Genomic DNA, 26,871 nt, shown 5'->3' with positions numbered 1-26,871 from the left:
CAACAAGTATAAGCATTCGTAAAAATAAAGAAAACACACGAGGAGGATATTCTCCAAAAAAATCAAGACTCGTGAGTATGATAACCAAAATAATTAAAAATATCTTTGAGAAAGCCATCTTCTTCGAAAATTTGATGAAGAATAATTTTTAGTGAATGTGTTTGTGAGATCATATTTATAGGGCAAAAACTAGCCGTTTTGTTACCGTTTATGACCGTTGGTGTACAAAAAAATAAATGTATGCATTTGTATAATTTTATGGTAATAATATGATGTATATAATATTAGTCATGTTTAAATAATTATGTATATCATATCACATTATTATAATGCGGTGTCACAAGTTATTTTGTTTAAAAACCTTATAGGCTTTTATATTTATCGTATCCTTTACCGGGAGTGTGGGATGTCGTCTTAACATCCTCCCAGGATTTATAACAAGTTTTTGAAAAATTTATTTTTATTATTTCTGAATAACATTATATTATATATTAAATAGATACACAATAAATAAATAAATAGTAAAATAAATATTATTACTTTTGTTACCTTTTTCTTCTGTTTTGGTGCTTGGAAAAATATGGAGGACTTTTAAAGCTTCGTGCCGATAACGTCTTATGAAAAAATAAAAATTTATGGTAAAAAGTAAAAATCTCAAACTCTCAAAATTATCAAACTACACACTTTATAATATTTTTCTCTTAACTCAATTGTGAATTTTTTCACAAATGGTGAGGCTATTTATAGAATTTATTTACAAATAATCCAAAAATAAATTCATCATTACCTACATCATCACACACTAATTTTCAATATTTACAACTCTTATTTTCAACATTCAAATATACAACATTCAAATATTCAATACACATGTTTTAAATATTAATTTTCAACAAAGTTCAATAATTTTAAAAATAGATCAGTTTAAAAGGGGAGTCAGCTAACCAAATTTTTTAAGAAAAAATTATTTGTAAAATAATAATTAATTTATCTTTAAAAAATTGATTTTTTTTGTTTTTTAAAAAATTATTTATTTAAATATGTGTTGGTTTTGTTTTCGACAAAAATGTATATGTGTATCCATTAGCTTATTTTTATTTTATTATTACCAGTAATATGATTAATAAAAAAATAATAATAATAATTGGAATATAAATATTCTTGAATTCCCGTATGCAAAACTTTTGAATTTGTACTTTTGTTGAACAAAATCTTTTATTTATTTAAATATACATTGATTTACTTTTTTTAAAAAAAATTGTGTATGTGTTTCGATTCATTTAATTTTTATTTTTAAAATTCATGAATTTGAGTTTCAATTTCTATTTTTTTTATATGTGGACCTATTTGAAAGATAAGTCACTTTTTTATTTTTTTCATAGGAAAATTTTTGAATCTGTGTAAAATTTTCCAAAGATAAATTTCTTAATATTTTTAAAATAAATATTTTTCTAAACTGTTGATCGGCTCAAATTCATTGATTTTAAAAAATAAAAAATAAGTAGATCGACATACATACACAACTTTTTTTTATTTATTTTTTTAAAACTAAATCAATATATATTAAAATAAATAATGGATTTTGTTTAAAAAAATAAAAAGAGCACAAATGAAAAAAATTTGTGTACGAAAATTCACGAATTTTAGTATTCCAACTATTATTATTATTATTATTATTTAATCATATTAGTAGTAGTAATTAAAAAAAAAACAAGTGAATGAATATGCATATACATTTTTTCGAAAATTAAACCAACATATATTAAATCAACAATTATTTATAAAAAAATTAAAAGTTCAATTTTTTAACAGATAAATTAATATTTTAAAAATAAAGAATTGTTTAAAAAAAATTGTTGGCTTACCATTTATAGTGATTTATTTTTGAAATTGTTGAAGTTGAGTATCAACTCTCATTTTTGCACGTGGTTTTTTTATTTTATTAATAAGATATGTGTTCAAATTCAATTAAAAAATAATAATAATGAAAAAAATTAAAAAAAACTGCAATTCTTTTGCAGCGTCCACTGCTATTCCACCATTGATGCATCATTTTGCCATAATTTTGCAGAACCCCACAACAATCTACTTTATTTTTGAAATTGATTATTTTTAAATTAAATTTAAAAAAACCCCAATCTGAAACTCTCGACATAAAACAGAAAACCCATGAATTTCCTAAAGATGCTATGGCCGCCATTAATAGCTTTATGTCCGATTCAAATAAAACTTTGGGCAGCTGATAAGATGATCGAGGGATAGAGTCTGAATTTCCGTATGCTTTTCGACAAGCATAGCCTTCAATTCGGGTACTTTTATGAAAATCGGCATCCTTGGTAAATATTGCATGAAGAATAATGACGGGCTGTGATGTTCCAAATATGCTGATTTTAGCCTAAAATGGGAATTGAGTATTGATTAGTTTATAAACAGTGGTTGAGCCACATGGATGGATAGACACCTGGGCCATGACCAATTTTTATTTTTTTTTTAAAAATAAATTTTGAATCAATATGATATTAGTTCGGATATATCAATTTAAAATATTAAAATATTCTAGAGTTTAAATTCTAGTTCGGATATAATTATATTACTATCTCCGCCACTTATTATAAACGTATTGAATCAAAGGTCTATGAACGAAAAATGTTCTTAAAAGAGTGAGCACTTTGGAAATTGATGCATATTGTTATATTATATATATAATTCGAACTCTATTTGCTGAGTTTTTAGACTCGTACAGTTCAATTGTTTCAGGATAAGATGGTGCATGACAAGGGCTAAGGAGCCGGTTCAAGTTGGTTTAGCAAGCACATCTCATATTTATTATGCGACGTAAACCTAACATTAATTACGATATGTGCATGCATTCATACATAATATTGAAGTAGATCGAATACGTATAAAATCAATCTAGAATTTTTTGTTAACTTGATCCCGGTTAATTAGATTTTGGCTAGTGTCAACCGGTTAAAATTGCTTGCCGGCAACAATCGACGGATATGAATCATAGACCCAATCTAAAGGCTAAAAACCATTACAAGTGGGGTTGACCTTTTTTTTTTTTTTTTTTTTTTGACGATTCTAGGTACTTCTTTGTCTTATAAACTTGGAGTAGGCTGTCATTTTATATTAAAAATGTATGACAGATGTTTTAAAAAAAGGATTGTGATATCTTTTATAAAAACTAAGAGGTCTGCTCGGTTTATGTTGTGGTGTTGGACTAAACAATCTAAACTTGACAAAAACTTGTGTGAGACGGTCTCACGAGTCGTAATTTATGAGACATATCTCTTATTTGGGTCATCAATTAAAAAGTATTACTTTTTATGCTAAAAGTATTACTTTTTATTGTGAATATCGGTAAGATTGACCCGTCTCACGGATAAAAAATTCGTGAGATCGTCTCATAAGAGACCTACTCTCTAAACTTAACTTAAAAAATTGTAAGTTCAATATCTTATAAGTTGTATTATGTGCATGATATTCACATAAAATAAAGGATTTAATAATAAAAGATTTCAACTCTATGTATTTAATCTTCTTCACAAATTCAATTACCTCGATGCAAACACAACCTTATAATTAAAAAAAAAAAATCGTTTCAGGTGCAATTCATTTCAGTCGGTCTAATATTACACTATAGCTGGCCGAATTCATTTACCCTTAATGTGGACGTGATTAATAAATTACAGTTGCAAGATTTTGAACGATAATCCAATTAATTTTTCAAATTAAATATTGTTGGTATTCTTTATTTTTTTAATTATAAGGAATGATAGTAGCGGTGGGTTGAGTATATTTATTATTATTGATGTTATCAAAAATGTACCTTGAATTCGTTATGAAGATTCAAATTCACGACGATAGATAACTCGATCAAGTCTGACCCGAACCACATTTAGATCCGCGCCCATTAAGAAGATGGGCTTGGGTCATATGTAGTACAATCGAGTGAAGCCAAAGATTGGGCTTCACGATGATAAATTTATATTTTCTTAGTTATTTTCTTCTTTTTATAAGTTATTATCTATGTGACTGTGAATATTCAAATACCGATAGTTTTTTAGCACGATATAGAAAATTCCGTTATCATTGGAATGAATGGGGACAAAGATCAATGACACCACAAAATTATAGAGAGTATTTTAATTTTAAGCATGCTTCACCTTGTAATATTATAGAAAGAGCTTTTAGGTTATTAAAAAAAAACGATAGGCATTCCTTATAAGCCCTTCATTTTATGGCATCAAGACTCATAATCAAATGATAATGGCATGCATTTTACTTCACAACTTTATACATGGTGAAATGACCATGGATCCGCTAGAGGATGAATTTGAAGAAACAATGAAAAATGATGAAGCAGGACTTGAGGAAACTATTGATAATATTGAAACTTCGGCATATTGGGATAACTGGAAGGAAAATTTAGCAATGACAATGTACAACCAATCATTAGAATTTCTTTGAATTTTCTTGCTTTCATGATATTTGAATATGATGAGTCATTAGACAACTCCATGTTTAAGACACGACAAATATTTTCGGTTAAAGAAGAAGAAGCATATTGATCGACGCATTGAAAGTTGTTGTTAGAACTGGATGGAAATAAGAAAATGGGTTTCATAGTGGTTACTTGACTATTCTTGAAAACGAAATGCGGAAATCATTTCCATAAACATATATATGTGGAATTCTTCATATCAACTCAAAAGTCCATGTATGGAAAAAAAACTATGGATCATTGGTTATTATGCTTACTCGAAGTGGAATAGGGTGAAATGATACCAACAAAATGATTGATGTAAAAGATGTTGATTGGAATGAATACGTGAAAGTAAGTTTTTACATTGTATATATTATTTTTGTGTTATTTTAACTTCTTTAAATGTCATAAGTGTACATATCTCTTCTTTTCTTTTTTGTTTTCGGTTTTATAGGCTGATCCAAATGCAAGGCTGATGAGACACAAGTCTTGGCAATTTTATCAGGACTGGTGTGAAATTTTTGGAAAGGATAGAGCTAATGGTGAGTACGCACGAGGATTTTCTGACATTGTGAAGGATTTAAATGATAAGGAAAAGAAAAATGAAAATGATGTTTATATTGGTATTGACAAATTATTACATGATTCGTATGATGAAACAACATCGATGTCTAGAAGTAGTGTGGGTCGTAATGAGTCTTAAGACTCAGCATGCATATATCGTAGATAACAAGTAAATCTATCATAAAAATTTCATGCCGTGTAAAGATATCATGTCGTAAAGCATAACGTGAAAATATCTTGTCATGAGTAATTATAAATACGTGCATAACTGAACTGAAAATCATAAGTGAAAATGTTTGCTCGATAGAGCCCTGTCATGAAATAGCATATAATAATTTTCTGTTGAGAATATGTTCTACGCAAGTGGCTCATAACGTGAAATGAATCGTCTGATCAAACTAAGCCACAGTATACTGGGCGGTAGAGATCTACCAATACATGAACATGAACCGGTCATTGACCACCAGATGAAGTGATAATCCCATGATAAGCTGCAATCCCATGAACGTGAAGTGGCCACAAGCAATATCGTATATATCTAAAAAATGAACATTTTATATTTTTATGCACGTAATATAATTAAATGTCCTGTATTATTTTACCGTAAGGGTTAGATCGATCCCAGGCTCGCTGCGACCTAATTCTAGCATGACAAATATGCGAATGATTTAACTTGACCAAAACTTCGTAATTGAATCCAAAAACGAGACAATTACGCCCAATGACTTAGTATTTAATCATGACTCCATGCCAACCCGAACCAACACCGAACCGTCATTTAGTCATGATTAAAATACACCTAAAACGAATACCACCGTGAAGTATGAAGTGAAACCAAAAATCTGTACAGAAATTCGAAAGTGTTGCTGCCTTGTATCGGTTTTTTTTTTGGTGATTAAAATCATGCACATGTGATGTAAAAATTTCAGTATATGACTTGATTGATAAGTAAATAAAAACATATACATGCCTGAATTTGTTTTGAAAGAAAAACAAATGAAAACAACGACGCGGCGCGGCGGAGACGGAGTGTTCTTCACTTTTTTGTTTCTACTCGATTTTCTCTCTTGTTTTCTCAAGGCACTCTCACGATTTCTCCACTGAAAAAGGCTCTGAAATATCGAAAATGGAGAGAAGAAAGTGTCTAGGAAATGAAGGAAAGGTTGCAAGATAAAAGGGAGAAATGAATCTTTGTATCTTTCTAATTTGTGAGATAAAGAATGATTTGATATCAAAAGATTTTTGAAGGAAAATAAAGGGTGAACTTGGTCGAAATTTTGGTCTAGGAACAAGGGAGAAAATTGCTTAATTATTTATTTGTTTTTGATTTAAAAGTGGGGGAAATTATCTACCTAGAAAAGATTAAGGAAAGATATCAAGGAAATGAGTTGTCAAACAAATTTTAAGTCTAGAAGGGGTCGATTTTATTAGATAATCGGGGTGAAAATATTGCTTAATTATTAATTATTGAAGATTTAAAGTTGAAGGAGTTATCTATGCCAAGAAGGGATAAAGAAAGATACCCAAAATTGTGAGTTGCCAAATTTAAATCCTACAAAGTGAAATGGCCGAAAATTGTAGAGTAATGGGAGGGAAAATATTGCTTACATAATGTATTTTAAATCTTTAGTGTTTTATCTACCTTTTAAATATTTTAGTGAATTAATAAGTTAATTATGGAATAACATTATCTTGCATGCATGGCTAAATCTTTAAATTACTTAAATAATTCCTTAAACCTTCTTTTACATTAAATTAACTTATTATCTATCTTAAATAAATTCTAGTAATGTTTTCTTAATATTAAATTTTATCTCAAAACTCCAATTCCAGTCCGGCCTCACTTCTTTAACTGAAACGATAAAACCATACTTATGCGATTAAAAATAATAATCATGACTAACAACTTTAAAATGTTTTAAATAATAAAAAATCATTTTTAATTTAAATACTAGAAATTATGCATGGCTTATACGTAGTCTGATTTACGGGTTCTACAACTCTCCCCCCTTAAAAGAAATTTCGCTCTCGAAATTAAAACTTACCGAATAACTCGGGATAACGACTCCTCATTTCTAGCTCAGACTCCCACGTAGCTTCCTCCTTTGAATGATTAAGCCATTTGACTTTCACTCGCTTAACCAGCTTGTTCCGAAGCTTCTTCTCCTGTCTGTCTAAGATCTGCACTGGTCTCTCTTCATAAGACAGGTTCGGAGTAAGCTGCAATGGTTCAAAATCCAGGACATGCGAAGGATTCGCCATATACTTCCTCAGCATAGAGACGTGGAGCACATTGTGTACTCCGGCCAGATTCGGCGGGAGAGCAAAACGATAAGCTAGCGTCCCAACCCTGTCGAGGATCTCAAATGGTCCAATGAATCTCGGATTGAGCTTCCCTTTCTTCACAAATCGCATGACACCCTTCATAGGTGCCACCTTCACAAAAACGTGGCCGCCAACGGCAAACTCTAGATCTCTGGTCCGCATAACTCTTCTGTCGACTCTGAGCAGTCCTCATCCTATCACGGATCTTGACTACTACATCGGCAGTCTGCTGAATAATCTTCGGACCCAATTCTGCTCTTTCCCCTACTTCATCCCAATGAATAGGAGATCTACACTTACGACCATACAGTGCTTCGTACGGAGCCATACCTATAGACGACTGAAAGCTGTTGTTATAGGTGAACTCTACCAATGACAAATTCGACTCCCAACTCCCAGAGAAATCCATAACACAAGCACGGAAAAGATCCTCCAAAATCTGAATAACTCGCTCTGACTGCCCATGTGTCTGAGGGTGGAAAGCTGTGCTAAACAACAACTTCGTTCCCATAGTCGAATGCAAACTCTTCCAAAATGAGGAAGTGAATCTGGGGTCTCTGTCAGATACGATAGAAACTGAAATACCATGAAGTCGGACTATCTCCCGGATATACAACTCTGCATACTGAATCATGGTGAAAGTCGTCTTAATAGGTAAGAAGTACGCTGATTTGGTAAGACGATCAACGATCACCCAGATGTCATTTGATCCTCTAACTGACTTCGGCAAACCGGTCACGAAGTCCATGTAACATTCTCCCACTTCCACTCGGAAATAGGAAGAGGCTTGAGCATACCTGCTGGTCTCTGGTGCTCCGCTTTCACAAGCTGACATGTCAGACACTCGGATACAAAACGTCTGATATCCTTCTTCATTTCCAGCCACCAATACAACAACTGCAGATCTTTGTACATCTTCGTACTCCCAGGGTGAATAGAGTACGGCGACATGTGGGCCTCTGATAAAATATCTGCTCGAATAGAACCACTGCTAGGAACCCACATTCTGTCTCGGTATCTCACAATACCGTCGCTGACTGTATACAAGACACTGTCCTTGACCTCATCTCTCTGCTTCCACTTTGCCAACTGCTCATCTGCTGATTGCCCACTGCGAATACGGTATAGAAGAGAAGACTGAATCGTCAAAGTAGATAGACGGGGAACTCTACCTCGAGGATAAGTCTCTAGATCAAACCTCTGTATCTCAGACTGAAGAGGTCTCGAAATCGCTAAATGAGCCATCACTGCGACTTTCCTGCTCAATGCATCTGCAACTACATTAGCTTTACCCTGGTGGTAGTTAATGTCACAGTCATAGTCCTTCACTAGCTCCAACCAACACCTCTGACGCATATTCAGCTCTTTCTGCGTAAAGAAGTACTTGAGGCTCTTATGGTCGGTAAAGATCTGGCACTTCTCCCCATACAAATAATGCCTCCAAATCTTCAAGGCAAATACTACGGCTGCCAACTCTAGATCATGGGTAGGGTAATTCTTCGCATGGATTTTCAGCTGACGAGAAGCATACGCTATCACCTTCCCATGCTGCATCAATACTGCGCCTAAATCGAGCTTCGAAGCATCGGTATACAAAACAAAATCTCCGGGCCCTGATGGCATGGCCAATACTGGTGCTGAGATAAGAGCTTGCTTCAAAGTATTGAAGCTCTTCTGAAACTCATCGCTCCACACAAATTTAACATTCTTCTTTGTCAATGAGGTGAGTGGAACTGCGATGGAGGAGAATCCCTGAATAAACTTCCGATAGTATCCTGCTAGCCCAAGGAAACTACGGATCTCTGATGCATTCTGCGGCACAACCCAATCTCTGACTGCAGCAACTTTCGCTAGGTCTACCTCAATAACACTGCTAGAAACAATGTGGCCTGAGAACGCCACCTTCTCTAACCAAAATTCTCACTTACTGAACTTTGCGAATAACTTGTGTTTCTGTAAGGTCTGCAAATATGTGGTCAGATGTCTGCTGTGATCCTCTTGATTCTTTGAGTAGACGAGAATGTCGTATATGAACACTGTCACAAACTGGTCAAGATACGGCTGAAATACGCTATTCATGAGATCCATGAAGATCGCTGGCGCATTCGTCAAACCGAACGACCTCACAAGGAACTCGTAGTGGCAATAACGAGTCCTAAAAGCAGTCTTGGAAACATAAGCATCTTTCACCCTCAACTGATGATAACCGGAACGCAGATCAATCTTGGAGAATACCGAAGCTCCCTGCAACTGATCAAATAAGTCCTCAATCCACGGAAGTGGGTACTTGTTCTTCACTGTAACCCTGTTCAACTCCCGATAATCACTACAGAGCCTCATAGAACCATCCTTTTTCTTCATAAATAAGACTGGCGCGCCCCATGGTGAAAAACTCGGGCGAATGAACTCCTTGTCAAGAAGTTCCTGAATCTGCTTCTTGAGTTCTGCCATCTCTGTCGGTGCTAGTTGGTACGGTACTTTCGAGATCGGAGCCGTACCTGGCATAAGCTCAATCGAAAACTCCACCTCTCTCTCAGGTGGCATACCAGAGACGTCCTCAGGAAAAACATCTAGGAAATCCTTAACAATCGGAACATCGGAGGCTGACTGACTGGGTGCCTCGGGAACGGATACAAAAGCCGCTAAAAATGCCTGACACCCTCTACGCATGAGCTTCCTAGCCTGGACATAAGGTATAATGCGAGGTAAAGGAAAGTACCTGTCTGGTTCGAATAAGAACTGCGCCATCCCAGGCGGTCGGACTAGAACAGATCTCCGCTGGAAGTCAATCAAAACTCTGTTCCGCAATAGCCAGTCCATCCCTAGAATGATGTCAAACTCTGGCATCGGCAGTACGATAAGATCCGCATAAACAAGATTGCCATGAAGCTCCAGGTCTATGTCTCGTATCACATTGATAACTGTCATCTCCTCTCCAGAAGGCAAAACTACTGAATACGCCACATCTAACCCAACGGTCTTGACCTTGAGGAAGTTAGCAAAGACCTCCGAAATAAACGAGTGAGTAGCCCCTGAATCTATCAAGGCTTTCGTAGCGGAAACATATATAAAAATTCTTCCTAAAAGATTGGAACGTCAAGCTGAACCCAATAATCACTAGAACTAACTTAATAGACATGCAAAGGCCAGAGTTCTTCTAAACTAAATTCCAGAAAATAACACTGATTAGAGCATGCGATCCTATCATCAATTCTATGTTCAAAATCTTAATCCAGATTGCCAAAACAATGAATTTCAAATATTAACTTAAAGCTTTAAGATACCTGTCATGAGCATGGTGTCTGGATTTGTCTCCGCTGCATGGAGATCAAAAGCTCTGCCTTGGGTAGGTAGACTCCCCTGTGGGCACTGCTGCAGCAAGTGGTCTGGACTACCACACTTGTAACACTTCCCGGAACCATACATACACGCTCCAGCATGGCGGCGTGTGCACTTAGGACAGACTGGGTGATCAAAAGTCCTCGGGACTGCGCGTCCCCGCTGTTGCTGCTGTCCTCTGTTTCTGGGTGGGCCGTGATGAGGCCTCTTATGCTGATGCTGCTGCTGCTGGGGAGGAGGGCGGTGTGGTACTTGAACTGGTCGCTTGCCCTGGCGATCCCTCTCAATGTCAATCTGATCTTGCTCTGCAGCAAGAGCTCTGGAAACAGCGACTTCAAAGGTAGTAGGGCCAGTCACCCTAACATCGCGGCGCAAGATCGGCCGTAAACCATCTAGAAAGTGCCTCAGCTTGGCACCCGCATCATTCGCAATCAGGGGCACAAAATGGCAGCCCCTCTCAAACTTACGGATGAACTCCGTAACAGTCAGCTCTCCCTGCCTCAGGGTCATGAACTCCCTGGTCAATCTAGAACGCACTTCGTCAGTAAAATATTTGGAGTAAAATACCTCCGTGAAGCGCGTCCATCTCAGCGTAGCCAAGTTCAAAGCTACTGATGCTCCTTCCCACCATAAGAGGGCATCTCCTCCAAATAGATATGTCGCACAGCGAACTCTGTCCGCATCCCCAAGCTCCATAAACTCAAAGATAACTTCGAGGGACTTGATCCAGCCCTCAACAATCATAGGATCGGAAGTCCCGGAGAACTCCTTCGGCCTCATCTTCATGAAGCGCTCATAGGTAGCCTCGGGCCCTGTCGGCCTGGCTGTCACAGCGTTGTTTCCCGCAAACTGTGCGAAGAACTGAGTCATCCCAGCTAACATCTGGGCATTCATGTCCGATGGAGGTGGAGGTGGTAAATCTCTCTCCTGCCTCTGATTCTCACCGTCCTCCTGGCGAGGTTCATCATCTCTCGTGCGCTAAAGAATGCGTCTACAAGGCATACTGTTCCATACATAACCCATACGTAATTAATATGCATAATCTCTATTATTTCTTTAAATTTAAATAAATACTGCAAAATCATAATCTTGACATAAATCATTTCATGGAAACATGCTGTAAAAATATTTCATGCTTTAAAAGAAATGCGTAAACGTAAAACTTACAGATCGAAGACGTGACTTTGTGAGCTTCTCGAGGTCAGTAGTAGTACAACCCTTTACAAGAACATAGGCTCTGATACCAGCTGTAGAGGCCCGTGTTTCGTATTTGAAAATTTGCGGAAAAATTTGAAATTTTCTCTTTAAATAAATAAAATGACTCATTCATAAAATATACTGATAAAAGGTTCAATGTTTAAAGTAGCAGCGGAATAAAAGTTTTAAATGTCGAGATAGCAGCGGAAGTAAATATTTGTTTCAAAGCAACAACTTAAAATAATTCATCGTGATAAAAATGAGTTTGCATAAAAATGATAAATAAACTGATAAATGGGGTCCTCGGGTTCCTACTACTGCCGACCCAAGCTAGCTCACTGGTCTCTGCCCTCGGTCACGACCTCATCAGTACCTACAACAATCAAGTCTAGTGAGTCTTAAGACTCAGCATGCATATATCGTAGATAAAAAGTAAATCTATCATAAAAATTTCATGCCGTGTAAAGATATCATGTCGTAAAGCATAACGTGAAAATATCTTGTCATGAGTAATTATAAATACGTGCATAACTGAACTGAAAATCGTAAGTGAAAATGTTTGCTCGATAGAGCCCTGTCATGAAATAACATATAATAATTTTCTGTTGAGAATATGTTTTCTACGCAAGTGGCCCATAACGTGAAATGAATCGTCTGATCAGACTAAGCCACAGTATACTGGGCGGTAGAGATCTACCAATACATGAACATGAACCGGTCAGTGACCACCGGATGAAGTGATAATCCCATAATAAGCTGCAATCCCATGAACGTGAAGTAGCCACAAGCAATATCGCATATATCTAAAAAATGAACATTTTATATTTTTATGCACGTAATATAATTAAATGTCCTGTATTATTTTACCGAAAGGGTTAGATCGTTCCCAGGCTCGCTGCGACCTAATTCTAGCATGAAAAATATGCGAATGATTTAACTTGACCAAAACTTAGTAATTGAATCCAAAAACGAGACAATTACGCCCAATGACTTAGTATTTAATCATGACTCCATGTCAACTCGAACCAACACCGAACAATCATTTAGTCATGATTAAAATACACCTAAAACGAATACCACCGTGAAGTATGAAGTGAAACCAAAAATCTGTACAGAAATTCGAAAGTGTTGCTGCCTTGTATCGGTTTTTTTTTTGGTGATTAAAATCATGCACATGTGATGTAAAAATTTCAGTATATGACATGATTGAGGAGTAAATAAAAACATATACATGCCTGGATTTGTTTTGAAAGAAAAACAAATGAAAACAACGACGCGGCGCGGCGGAGACGGAGTGGCCTTCACTTTTTTGTTTCTACTCGATTTTCTCTCTTGTTTTCTCAAGGCTCTCTCACGATTTCTCTACTAAAAAAGGTTCTGAAATTTCGAAAATGGAGAGAAGAAAATGTCTAGGAAATGAAGGAAAGGTTGCAAGATAAAAGGGAGAAATGAATCTTTCTATCTTTCTAATTTGTGAGATAAAGAATGATTTGATATCAAAAGATTTTTGAAGGAAAATAAAGGGTGAACTTGGTCGAAATTTTGGTCTAGGAACAAGGGAGAAAATTGCTTAATTATTTATTTGTTGGTGATTTAAAAGTGGGGGAAATTATCTACCTAGAAAAGATTAAGGAAAGATATCAAGGAAATGAGTTGTCAAACAAATTTTAAGTCTAGAAGGGAGGGGCCAATTTTATTAGATAATTGGGGTGAGAATATTGCTTAATTATTAATTATTGAAGATTTAAACTTGAAGGAATTATCTATGCCAAGAAGGGATAAAGAAAGATACCCAAAATTGTGAGTTGACAAATTTAAATCCTACAAAGTGAAATGGCCGAAAATTGTAGGGTAATGGGAGGGAAAATATTGCTTACATAATGTATTTTAAATCTTTAGTGTTTTATCTACCCTTTAAATATTTTAGTGAATTAATAAGTTAATTATGGAATAACATTATCTTGCATGCATGGCTAAATCTTTAAATTACTTAAATAATTCCTTAAACCTTCTTTTACATTAAATTAACTTATTATCTATCTTAAATAAATTCTAGTAATGTTTTCTTAATATTAAATTTTATCTCAAAACTCCAATTCCAGTCCGGCCTCACTTCTTTAACTGAAACGATAAAATCATACTTATGCGATTAAAAATAAATAATCATGACTAACAACTTTAAAATGCTTTAAATAATAAAGAAATCATTTTTAATTTAAATACTAGAAATTATGCATGGCTTATACGTAGTCTGATTTATGGGTTCTAAAGATATGATTCAAATCTTCATTAATTTTGATTGTGAATGGAAGGCTGACGGTGAACATAAATATTCATAGTGTGATGGATTTCGGGTTGACATGCTATATCTATTGATGAGAGTGTTGTAAGTATTGAAGATGTTGAAGATGAAATTTTTGAGACACGTCATTTGGATAGGCATGATATGTTATTGAAGCTAAGTTACTTGCCAAAATTTGAGGTATGTAATCCAAGACCAATATATATATATATATATATATATATATATATATATAACTCACGAGCATTGAAAACATATCTGTCTTTTGGCGTTTCAAATGTTAGACCTTTGCTTCATGTTGAAATTATCAAAACAAGTGGCTTCGGAACCAGTTATGAAAAAAATTACAATGCTAGAGATGTTGAAATTTGCAGAGATCTAAATGATGAGAATGTTGACAACTGTGAAGCTGAAATATATGGTGGTAATGAGAGAACATATGATGAATATTTTGATGGTCTATTTTTTGAGAATGACTTAGACGATAAAATGAATGAGCATGAAAATGTGGTGGATGAAATATCAAAGAGTGATAATATGGTAACTGAAATAGTTGACGATGAATTTGTTGTGAACGAAGAGAAACGTATTGATGAGCTTACATTCTGTACAACACAGAATACACAAGTTGAATTTTCTTATCCTGAACAAGATGTACAATATTCTATATTATTAGCTGCGATAGAAAATGTTGAAGGGAATGTGACATATTCTTTTAATGATTTGTCTATAACTCTTTTGTCAGTCAAGAGTTTGGGAGCAAGGATGAATTTCAAACAGAGTTGTTAAATATTTGTTTAAATGCGTCCTTTGAAATAGATGTTCGAAAATCCAACAAAAAAATTTATGATGTTTGATGTGTAACACCGAGTTGCAGTTGGAAAATACGTGCATCACAAATAAAGAATTCATCACAATTTTCTAGACGTGTTTATCGTAACACACATACTTGTGACCTTTCATATCGGAAGAAAATGCATCGACAAGAAACTTCAAATTTTGTAGCAAAGATTTTGGTTGAAAATTTTAAAGGAAAACTGAGCTTGCCTGAACCATGAACCATAATTATGATGATGCAAAATAAAGGTATTGAAATTAGTTACTTCAAAGCATGGAGGGGAAGACAAGTTGCTTTGGATAAGTTATTTGGAAGTCCTGAAGAGAGTTATAGAATTATGCCTTCATATTTGCACATGATTATACAGGTGAAAAAAGGCTCGAAAACTGATTTGGTGACAGATTCAACAGGTAGATTTAAATATATGTTTCTCTCATACGGGGCATGCATTGATGGATTTCATAGAATGAAAAAAGTTATATCAGTTGATGGAACATTTTTAAAGAGCAAATATAGAGGTTGTATACTTGTTTCTATGGCCCAAGATGACGACTTTCATCAATATCCTATAGCATGGGCCATTGTTGATTCTGAGAATGATGATTCATGGGCATGGTTTTTGCAGAAGTTGAAGGAGTTTATTCATGATGATCCAAAATTGGTAATCATTTCTGACAGATATATATCTATTATTAATGCTGTTCATACTGTATATAAGCATGCATCACATGTACATTGCTCGTGGCATCTTTCACAAAACCTTAAAAGAATGTCTGGCGGAAAAAATGGGATTGATTTGTTTATGAAAACAGTCAAAGTGTCTGAATTTGATGAGTTGTACGGATGTTTGAAAGAAAGGTATCCTAACATTGCATCGTATCTTGAAATGCATTCATCTCCTGGAAAATGGTCCAGAGCTTATTCCCCCGGTTCTAGATATAATATAATGACAACAAATGGGGTGGAGTCAATAAATGCAATACTTAGACTGAAAGAGAGATGCCGATTGTAGCATTGTTGGATGCAGTTCATAAATTAACACCAAAGTGGTTCAACAAGCATCGAAATGCTGCAGGTTCAGCTACGACGACACTTACTCCATCGACAGAGGCTATCTTGAGAGCTAATTTTACATTGTCACAACGGTTAAAAGCATCTCAAATTAATGCATTTGAGTATCAAGTATATGGTGATGGGAAATTGAAGTTGTTAATTTATATGATAAATCTTGTAGTTGTCGAATATTTCAACTTGATAAAATTCCACGTGCTCATGCAATTGCAGCAATTTATGGGGAAAAATTAGATTTGTATGACTTTTGTTCACGATACTTGAAATGTCCACTGCTCATTTTTCTTTAAAAAGTATTAGAAATTTTTTTTATGCTCAATAATCTCGGCCGGAATACATATATATTTACTTAAATATTTTGACACCATTTTAAATTAAAACAACCAACTACATTTGAAACTCAAAACAAGAATTCAAAACATGAAATAGTCAACCGTTTTGCCAAAACCGAACTATCAATATTTCAAAATATACTAACACTACCAACCTCTCAAAAAACACTCAAAATCATTCATAATAAAAGTCATAAAAATCTAAAACATAAACCTAAAGTCTTAAGTGCGGAAAAACTACCGCTGGTCCTCGGGTTATATGCACCTTCAGTCCAGTAAGATCAACCATCAAGTCCCTCTTTAACATCAACATCATGCTAACCTGCATCGATTACACTTAGTGAGTCTATTGACTTATCAAACATTAACCATGATAACAAGTAATATTATACATCCACATGCAACAGTGAAAATATTTTTCCTTAAAATAGCTTTTCATGAATTTGCATAAACTTAAACATTTTCATAGCATCATCAACATATTTCATATCATCATATATACGTATACGTTTTCCTTTTCATTGAATTCCAATCGTTAATTATGACGTTCTTATTCGTATTAAAGGTCGATGGATCCATCTACATGTAACCACAGTACTGGGTGGCGGGGACATCAGCGACACTTTCACCCGTCAACTGAGCCTTGGCCTTATGTATCGTATCATCGTATTAGTCACAATTAATTCACTTCCTTCAACATTTCATATTTTCATCACTTTATAAAATTCATGGATAAAATAATCATTTTTCTTTTAAACCAAACATGAAACATATCTTTTAGAGTTAACGTTTCATCAAAAATTTCCAAAACATTTAAAATAAACATATTAGCATATTTTAAAGCATTCTGGACACTGCCACGACGTAAAAATTTAAAATAAACATATTAGCATATTTTAAAGCATTCTGGACACTGCAATGACGTTTACTATTTTTCAGGTGTAAAATGACCGTTTTTCCCCTTGACGTAAAATTTTTTGTATTTATCCTTAGAACTCGAAACGACGTCCCAAATCATTCCAAACTCAACGAATAATCTTGAAACACTCCCATAAATATTCTTTAGACGTAAACTTATGCCGCTCGACTAATTTCCCAAAACGTTTGTAAAGATTAGACGTACATCCCACTTTTGACTCGTATTGACTCGAAACTTAACCAAACTTGAACCAAAGCTTAATAACACCTAAATAAACCATATTCAACCCAAATCAATCTACCTAACACCATCAAGAATCTCCCTGCAAGCCTACTTAATTTCTGTCGTTTGTTTTCGAAAACACTAGTCTAACTTGCCATGCATCCCTTCGCTCCTAGGCCTAAAGCAACTCGACCAGCCCCTAGTTGACAACCCTAGGACTCTATTGGACCCCTATGGACTCTACTAGACCGAGCTCAAGATGCCTAAACCTACAGCCTCTCAATCCCGTCCAAACGCATGCACCCGTTTTCCCCCAAACCCGTCCAAGTGCATGCCCATCGAACTTGCCCTTCGAGCCACCCTCATGCCACCATATTAGGAACATCATGCAGCCCACTTAAGTCTACTGGACCATCCCTAACCGCAGCTAGTAGCCGTCACCTTCGAAGACTCCTAATCGAAGAGTCCTCGTTCTACATGCATCACCCTATTGTCCAGCCCTTAAAAATTCATCTATGGCCCATAAAACATGTTGAAAATCATCCCTTCAAATTTACCTACCATGGAAGCCTCTTTGTGCATCATTAGGAAGAGTTTTATATCATCAAAACATGAGTTATCTGCATGTATGCCCATAAAAACGAAAATAAAACTTGTGCCACATATTTTTCATTCAAAGTTAATCAAATATACATAATATGATGTGAAAGATGTTTGAAAAGAAGTTAAAGCGTGCCTTTGAGTATATTACGCATGAAAAACGGCTTGCGATGCGAAGAACGTCGGCGGGGAGACGAGGGATGAAAGCTTGCTGATTTTTCCTTCAATTTCCATGGCTTTTTTTCTTCAAAAGTACATGTGGTGTGCTGTTGGTGGCTGCCAAGAGAAGTCCTTGTGTTTGTGTGTGTGGTGTGCGTGAGTTGTTTGTGTAATTGTGAGGTTTGATGGCCTTTTATTTTAATTAAAACTCAAGTGCAAGCCTAGGCCCATTAACAGTATATTAGGCTCATTAAACCCGTTAGTAAATATTTAAAATATTTTATTAAGAAAAAGTTGTGAAAATATTAGCCGAGTTCTCAGAAAGTTCATATTTTTGTTGAAAATCGAATACCGATAAAAATTACATCTCAGCGTATAAAATCACCTCAAAACTCCTTATTTTTAGAAATAATATAAAGCATCAACCTTATTTTAAATAATTAAAAAATTATTTAATAAAAATATTTTTTATTTTTCAGCCCTCGGTCTCTGTTCCTCGATCGCATCTCGAATAATCTTTAAAAATACAGTTTTATGCATTCATGTAGAAAAGTACATTTTAAATGTGTAAACATGCACATTATATTTAATTCATTCAACTAAAACTATTTAATTAAAATACATAAGAAATTTAATAACTTGCATATGGTTCACGTGAACCTTAAAATTTTCGGGACGTTACAATCTACCATACTTAAATTGAATTTCGTCCCGAAATTCGCTTATCCTTGATAATAAAAATGTTTAGATTTATAATTCTAGTATCCAATAATCCACGCTTACGCTGTGTTACTCTGATAAAAATAAGTTTTTAGGATGTCATTATGTCTCCTTAATGCTAATTAAATTTATCCTCAAGATCCTCGTTTGCGAATCGCAACTTAAAACGACCTATGATGACTTAGTTCCATGTTTCTATAATCTCGAATTTCGACTTTTCTTACAATTCTCAATATTAGAAATGGATGTCGAAACTCATCGTATCTTACTTTCCTCATACTACACCCAAGATGTTCATCAACCTATTATATTTCAACATTAAAATCACAAAATCATCCATTAACGCTTAGATTTTCAAGCCCAATGTTGATTTATCCTACAATGCCCTTGATTATCATTTCTTATAACATTATAACCAAGATATTTCAAGGTTCTAAATATTCCTTCAAGCCTAAATTATCGAAAATTCATATCATTTAAATCATTCAATTCCTACTAATTGCTAAACTAGTCCCCAGATTTCTTAATAATTGCAAAATTAATTCTTAATTTCCTCGAAAATTATCCAATTGGTTCTAAATTTCGAAAATTCCACAATTAACACATAAGTTCTTGGCATTCTTAATTACATGCTATAGGTTTTCCGTAACCTAAATTTCAGTAATTTTAAGCTTATTAACCCAAAATATATTCTCATAACCAATCTTACATTTCCATCAAAACCTACAATACCAAATTCTACAATTTTATACTTCTAAAAATCGTCGCAGTCATCGAATCATCATTCCTAATATGAAAATTTCAAAATTAACTCAACTAATAACCACACATCATCAGTATTTTTCTTAGAAAACCTACATGTCCCAAAAACGTTCATAATCTTCACGATTAATTTATGACCCAAAAAGTAGAACATCAATACTAAAACCCAAAAATCCATATAGTCCAATCATTTTCAACATTTCCTAAGGTCCATTAACCAAATTCTTAAACATGTCCAATTCCACCACAAAGCCGGCATGCATGAAAATTATATAATTTCTTATTTCACATCGTAAAATGCGTAAAAATTCTAAAGCATCTAATCTTTTACCTTAAAAAAATCATGCAACGATGCAGGTTTAATCATAAAAATCCTTTATCATGCAAACTTTAAACATAAATACCATTTAACTTCAAAAAGTGTTTACACATGTAGTTTAAACGTATAGACCATATAAACATGCATGTGATAACATTAAAAATATTTAAAACATTTAAACTTACACACTTGAGGCTTGATGACTGAGCTTTCCGGAACTGGCGGTGGCACAACCTTTGCAGGAACATTGCTCTGATACCAACTGAAACGTCCACTACCCGTTTTACTTTAAAAATTACTAGAATTTTTTGTTATGATCATTAATCTCGGCCGAAGTACATATATATATTTACTTAAATATTTTGACACCATTTTAAATTAAAACAACCAATTACATTTGAAACTCAAAAGAAGAATTCAAAACATGAAATAGTCAACCGTTTTGTCAAACACAAACTATCAATATTTCAAAATATATTAACACTACCAACCTCTCAAAAACCACTCAAAATCAATCATAATAAAAGTCGTAAAAATCTTTAACATAAACCTAAAATCATAAATGCGGAAAACTAGTTGGTCCTCAAGTTATGTGCATCTTCGGTCCAATGAGATCAACCATCAAGTCCCTCATTAACATCAACATCATGCTCACCTGCATCGATCACATCTAGTGAATTTATTGACTCAGCAAACCTTAACCATGATAACAATTAATACTATATATGCACATACAACATTGAAAATACTTTTACTTAAAATAGCTTTTTATGAACATGCATAAACTTAAACATTTTCATATCATCATCAACATATTCCATATCATCATATACGTATATGTCTTCCTTTTTGTTGAATTCAGATGGTTAATTGTGACTTTCGTATTCATATTAAAGGTCGATGGATCCACCTACATGTAACCACAGTACTGGGCGGCGGGGACATCAGCGACACTCTCACCCGTCAACTGAACCTTGGCCTTACGTCTTATCGTATCATCGTAATAGTTACAATCAATTCACTTCGTTCAACATTTAATATTTTCATCACTTTATAAAATTCATGCATAAGATCATCATGTTCTTTTAAACGAAGCATGCAACATATCTTTTAGAGTTAACGTTTCATCAAAAATTTTCATAAACATTTAAAATAATCATATTAACATATTTTAAGCATTCCGGGCACTGTAATGACGTTTACTATTTTTCAAATCTAAAATGACCGTTTTACCCCTAGACGTAAAATTTTTTGTATTTATCCTTAGACCTCAAAACGATGTCCCAAATCATTCCAAACTTAACATATAACCTTGAAACACTCCCATAAATAACCTTAGATGTAAACTTATGCCCTTCAACTAATTTCCCAAAACGTTTTTAAAGATTAGACGTACATCCCGATTTTGACTCGTATTGATTCGAAACTTTACCAAACTTGAACCAAAGCTTAATTACACCTAAATAAATTCAACCCAAATCAATCCACCTAACACCCTCGGAATTGCTCTGAAATCCTACTCAATTTCTGCCCTTTATTTTCGAAAACCCTAGTCTAACTTGCCATGTATCCCTTCACTCCTAGGCCTAAAGCAACTCGAGCATCCCCTAGTTGACAACCCTAGGACTCTATTGGACCCCTATGGACTCTACTGGACCGAACTCGAGATGCCTAAACCTACAGCCCCTCAATCCCATCCAAACGCATGCACCCGTTTCCCCCCAAACCCGTCCAAGTGCATGCCCATCGACCTTGCCCTTCGAGCCACCCTCAGGCCACCATATTAGGAACATCATGCAGCCCACTTAAGTCTATTGGACGCTCCCTAACCGCAGCTAGTAGTCGTCACCTTCGAAGACTCCTAGTCGAAGAGTCCTTGCTCTTAAGGAGTCTATTTTCGTTCTACATGCATCACCCTATTGTCCAGCCCTTAAAACTTCATCTACAGCCCATAAAACATGTTGAAAAACATCCCTTCAAGTTTCCCTACCATGAAAGCCCCTTTGTGCATCATTAGGAAGAGTTTATATCATCAAAACATGAGTTATATGCATGTATACCCACAAAAACGAAAATAAAACTTGTGCAACATATTTTTCATGCAAAGTTAATAAAACATACATAATATGGTGTGAAAGATGTTCTTGGACCGTGTGTAGAAAATAATCTTTTTTCCAAGCCGTTGTCGTTCGTTGGACGATGGCTCATCTACGATTCAACGAAATTATCAAATTGAAAGATTGGTTCGGGCACCTGCAAGGGTGCTTCAAACACAATATTCTCAATGAGCTGCAATAACTCTTGTTCTAAGAATGTATACACCGATGAATTAGATCGAGTTTGGTTTGAAACCAAGCCGAAAACACTCGAAGTAGTCATTTGTTAAAAAAAAATGAAGTATTTTAATAAGACTTTTAGCTTGTGTAAACTGATCGACTGAAATTCGGGGACTCATTTTCTGCTTCTATCAGTTCGGCTATGTATTTAACTGAACTGATCAAATCACTTTAAAACACAGTTAAACAGTTAATACACAAGATATGATTATGGATGCTCGGAGATTTCAACTACTCCTATGTCACCCCTTCTACCACCTCGGGTGGTATCCACTAGAAGACTTTGATTTATACAACACCTTGTACAAACCCACCCAGCTTTGGACTTACCCACTGCCTAACTGAAATCCTAGTCTAGACTGAAGGCATCACCTTCCAGCCAACACTTGTTAACGTCTGTGTGTCAAAGACTACATAAACAAGTTTTACGTTATTGTGCAAGATGGAATTTGAGTCGTGGTGTATAAGTGTGTGTGTGTGAGAACTGATCTCTGAAAACAACCCGAAAGGTGTTCCCACACACTGAGGGAAATAAGCTTCTACACCAAGCTGATATAACTTGAAGTGTTCCCTCGATTAGGCTGATTGCTTCTTGTAAGCTGATATACAATAAGTGTCCCCTTTCTATACTCTCTTGTTTTTCACATCTCGTTGTTGTCTTTTTTGATGGTCTTAGTCTGTATTTATAGCAGTAATGTGACAGTACATCAAGACTCATCACATGTGATCGTTGCAGCTTGAATGCGTTCCTTGAAATTTGTGTCTTGACTTTTCCGACAGCCATTCTGGAATATTTTGTCTTAAAGCTTTGCTGCAACGTCCATTATTGTACTATTGATAGTGCAGATGCTTTTGTACCTTTGTGCACAGCTGGATCCCTTTGAATAAGCTTGTCGAGTTCTGCAACTGATTGGTTCTAATTGATTCTCTGAACTGGTTCGTTGAACTGATCTTCAGTTGGGCTGGTGAAATCAATTGACTCGTCAATTGAACTAATTTCACTTTTTCAGTTGAACTAGTCAGCTGGGCTCTACATCGGTTGAGCTCTTCATCAGCTGGCCAGGCTTCTGAAAGTCTTCTGCCGAACCACCTTTCAGCTGAACATTCAGTTGAACTGGTTTAGTTCTATTAATCAGTTGGCACTTTCAGTTTTGCTTAACCAAATTTTTCCAAATTTTTTCCACACCGTAAACACATCCTACCAGCCTCTACACAAACCAATTACAGCCAATTTGCACCCCTTAGAACTCGCTATTGCTTGTTGGAAAATTTTGCTCTAGACAACTACAAACCCTAGCGCATCAAACCGTAAACCTTCGACCTTAGCCCACACGAAACCAGACCAGCTTCAAACCAGCGTACCCTAGGACCAAGACCGAGCCCAGGACCCCTTCTCTGGATCACTCATCTGAGCCTACAGCCCCATGCACTCGACTTCACACGAAACACCTGAGGAGCGGCCAAACACGACCAAACCTCAACCAAATCGCTCGATCGGATTCATGGTCAAGTCCAGCAGCATTCGACCCATCTTAGACCATGACTTCAACACACCAGGGCCTATTCCAAGGCTAGGAACGGCCCTTTCACAATCGGCTAGCTCAAATCCTCCGATCTAGCCATCCCCGACTCACGTAACCAAGAGAAACCCTTCGCCTATGCTAGTTCTCGACCCTCACCAGACTCCAGCCCCTTAACACCATATCTCATGCGAATAACAACCCTTAAACCAGCAGCCATGGCAGCCCCTCACATCAAAGCCAAGAAAAATGTGAGTTAAGAATAAAAACATGCATATTTCATGTCAAAACTTTGCAAAAAGAATACCACAATAAAGATCAAAGAAATCCTCATGCATGAACACAAAAACCGATGTATTATGATGTGAATGAAAAGGAAAACAAGATTTTGGGCGTGTCTTAGCGTTTATACGCTGTAAAACTTGAAGATACCCACGTAGAACGTGCACCGGAGATACGGGGGAGGAGTTTTCTTGAAACATTTGAGAGGATTTCGTGAGTTGCTACTGATTTTTGCTTTGAAATGGCTGTTGATGGAGGGAAGGGGCGGCTGCTGGGTTTAGTTTAGGTTTATGGTTTGCTTAATGATGTAATTAAATCAAAATATAATGCATTAATGAGCCCTTAATTAAAATTAAAAGGGTTATAAGGGTTTTGAGCCCATTAAGCATTAAAACAAACCTATCAAGCCCAATAACACTCCGGAAAATATTTCGTTTGGGTACGTTTTTTAAAATATTGCCCGAACCTCAAAAAATCATCTGAATCGTTAAAATTTACGTACTGCTAAAAATATAATCCGACGAGTAAAAATACTCAACCGAGGCGCATTTAAAAAAAATCATACCTAAGTACACCATATATTAAATAATTAAAAATAATTATATAATAAAAACATTTTCTTGAATAACCCCGGTCTCCGTTCTTTGTTCGAGCGTGAAATTCAACTTAAAACCCTAATGCATGAAATTTTAAAGTAACCATGAAATAAACACTTATCCATGCAATATTCATGTATTAAATGCATGAAAATCATTAAACACATATTTTAAATATAAACCCTAGATCGAATGCAGTCGGGTTACGTAGTTTGAATTTCTTAGACCTTACAGTTATCCCCCCTTTAAATTGAATTTTGTCCTCGAAATTTCAAATGTACCGAATAACTCCGGGTAGCGACTCCTCATCTTGGTCTCCGTCTCCCAAGTAGCCTCCTCCTCGGAATGATTCAGCCACTTGACTTTGACCATGTGGATCACCTTATTCCGGTGCCTCCTCTCCTGCCTATCCGATATTTGGATGGGTCTCTCCTTGAAAGACAGGTTCGGTGTCAGCTGAAGTGGCTCATAGTTTAGCACATGTGAAGGATTCGACAGGTACTTCCGCAGCATGGAGACATAGAACACATTATGAACTCCTGCCAGATTCGGTGGTAATACAACTCTGTAAGCGAGTGTCCCAACTCACTCTAGGATCTCAAACTGTCCTATGTATCTAGGACTGAGCTTGCACTTGTTCCCAAATCTCATCACACCCTTCATCGGTGCGAATTTCACGAACACATGATCCCCTATGGCAAACTCAAGATCTCTGCGCCGCTGATCTGCATAACTCTTCTACCGGCTCTGAGCGGTCTTCATTTTGTCTCGGATTTTGACCACTAACTCTGCAGTCTGACTGAAAATATCCGGCCCCAACTCTGCACTCTCTCCTAAATCGTCCCAATACACTGGAGACCTACACTTTCTCCCGTATAATGCCTGATATGGAGTCATACTGATCGATTCCTGATAACTGTTGTTGTACGTGAAATCCACAAGAGGTTACTTCAGTTCCCAACTGCCCTGGAAATCGATCACACACGTTCTGAGCAAGTCCTCCAATATCTAAATCACCCTCTCTGATTGTCCGTCGGTCTGAGGATGAAAGGCAGTATTGAATAAAAATTTGGTCCCCAATGCCTGATGCAGACTCTTCCAGAAGGCAGATGTGAATTTTGGATTCTTGTCGGACACGATGGACACTAGAATCCCATGCAGCCTGACTATCTCTCTGATGTACAGCTCTGCGTACTGAGTCATGGTGAAAGTCTTCTTGATCAGTAGAAAATGAGCTGACTTTGTGAACCGATCAACTATCACCCAAATGACATTTTATCTTCCTGTCGTCATCAGAAGTCGTCACAAAGTCCATGGTAATGTTCTCCCATTTCCACTCAGGAATAAGGAGTGGTCTCATCATTCCGGCAGGTCTTTGAGGTTCGGCCTTGACCTGCTGACATGTCAAACACTCAGAGACAAAACTCAGAATATCTCTCTTCATGCCCGGTCACCAATACAGAGTCTGTAGATCCTTAAACATCTTCGTACTCCTTGGATGGATGGAATACGGGGTGTTGTGGGCCTCACTCATGATATATGCTCTCAGGGAATCACTGCTCGGAACCCATAGTCGGTCACGATATCTGACTATGTCATCCTCAACTGTATACTACCTCAGGCCCTTAGACTCATCCCTCTGTCTCCAACTTCTATTACTGCTCGTCAGAAGCCAGCCCTGCTTGGATCCTGTCCCTTAGTGTCGACTGTACTGTTAGGGTAGAAAGAATAGGGGCATCACCCTTGGCATAGACTACAAGCACAAACCTCTTAATCTCTGCCTGCAACGGTCTCTGTACTGACAACTGAGTGATCACTGGATTCTTTCTACTCAGGGCATCCGCAACTACATTAGCCTTCCTGTAAACTCTGCAGTATGGTCCTCAGATGCTGACTGTCCTCCTCTCTTCTCTTTGTATAGATCAGCATGTCGTCTATGAAAACTATAACGAATTGATCCAAATATGGCTTAAACACAC

This window comes from Primulina tabacum, chromosome 17 (assembly GCF_025594145.1).
Source record: "Primulina tabacum isolate GXHZ01 chromosome 17, ASM2559414v2, whole genome shotgun sequence".
NCBI classification, from domain to species: domain Eukaryota; kingdom Viridiplantae; phylum Streptophyta; class Magnoliopsida; order Lamiales; family Gesneriaceae; genus Primulina; species Primulina tabacum.
The sequence above is the reverse complement of the archived record's forward strand: the minus strand, read 5'-3'. Positions refer to the sequence as shown.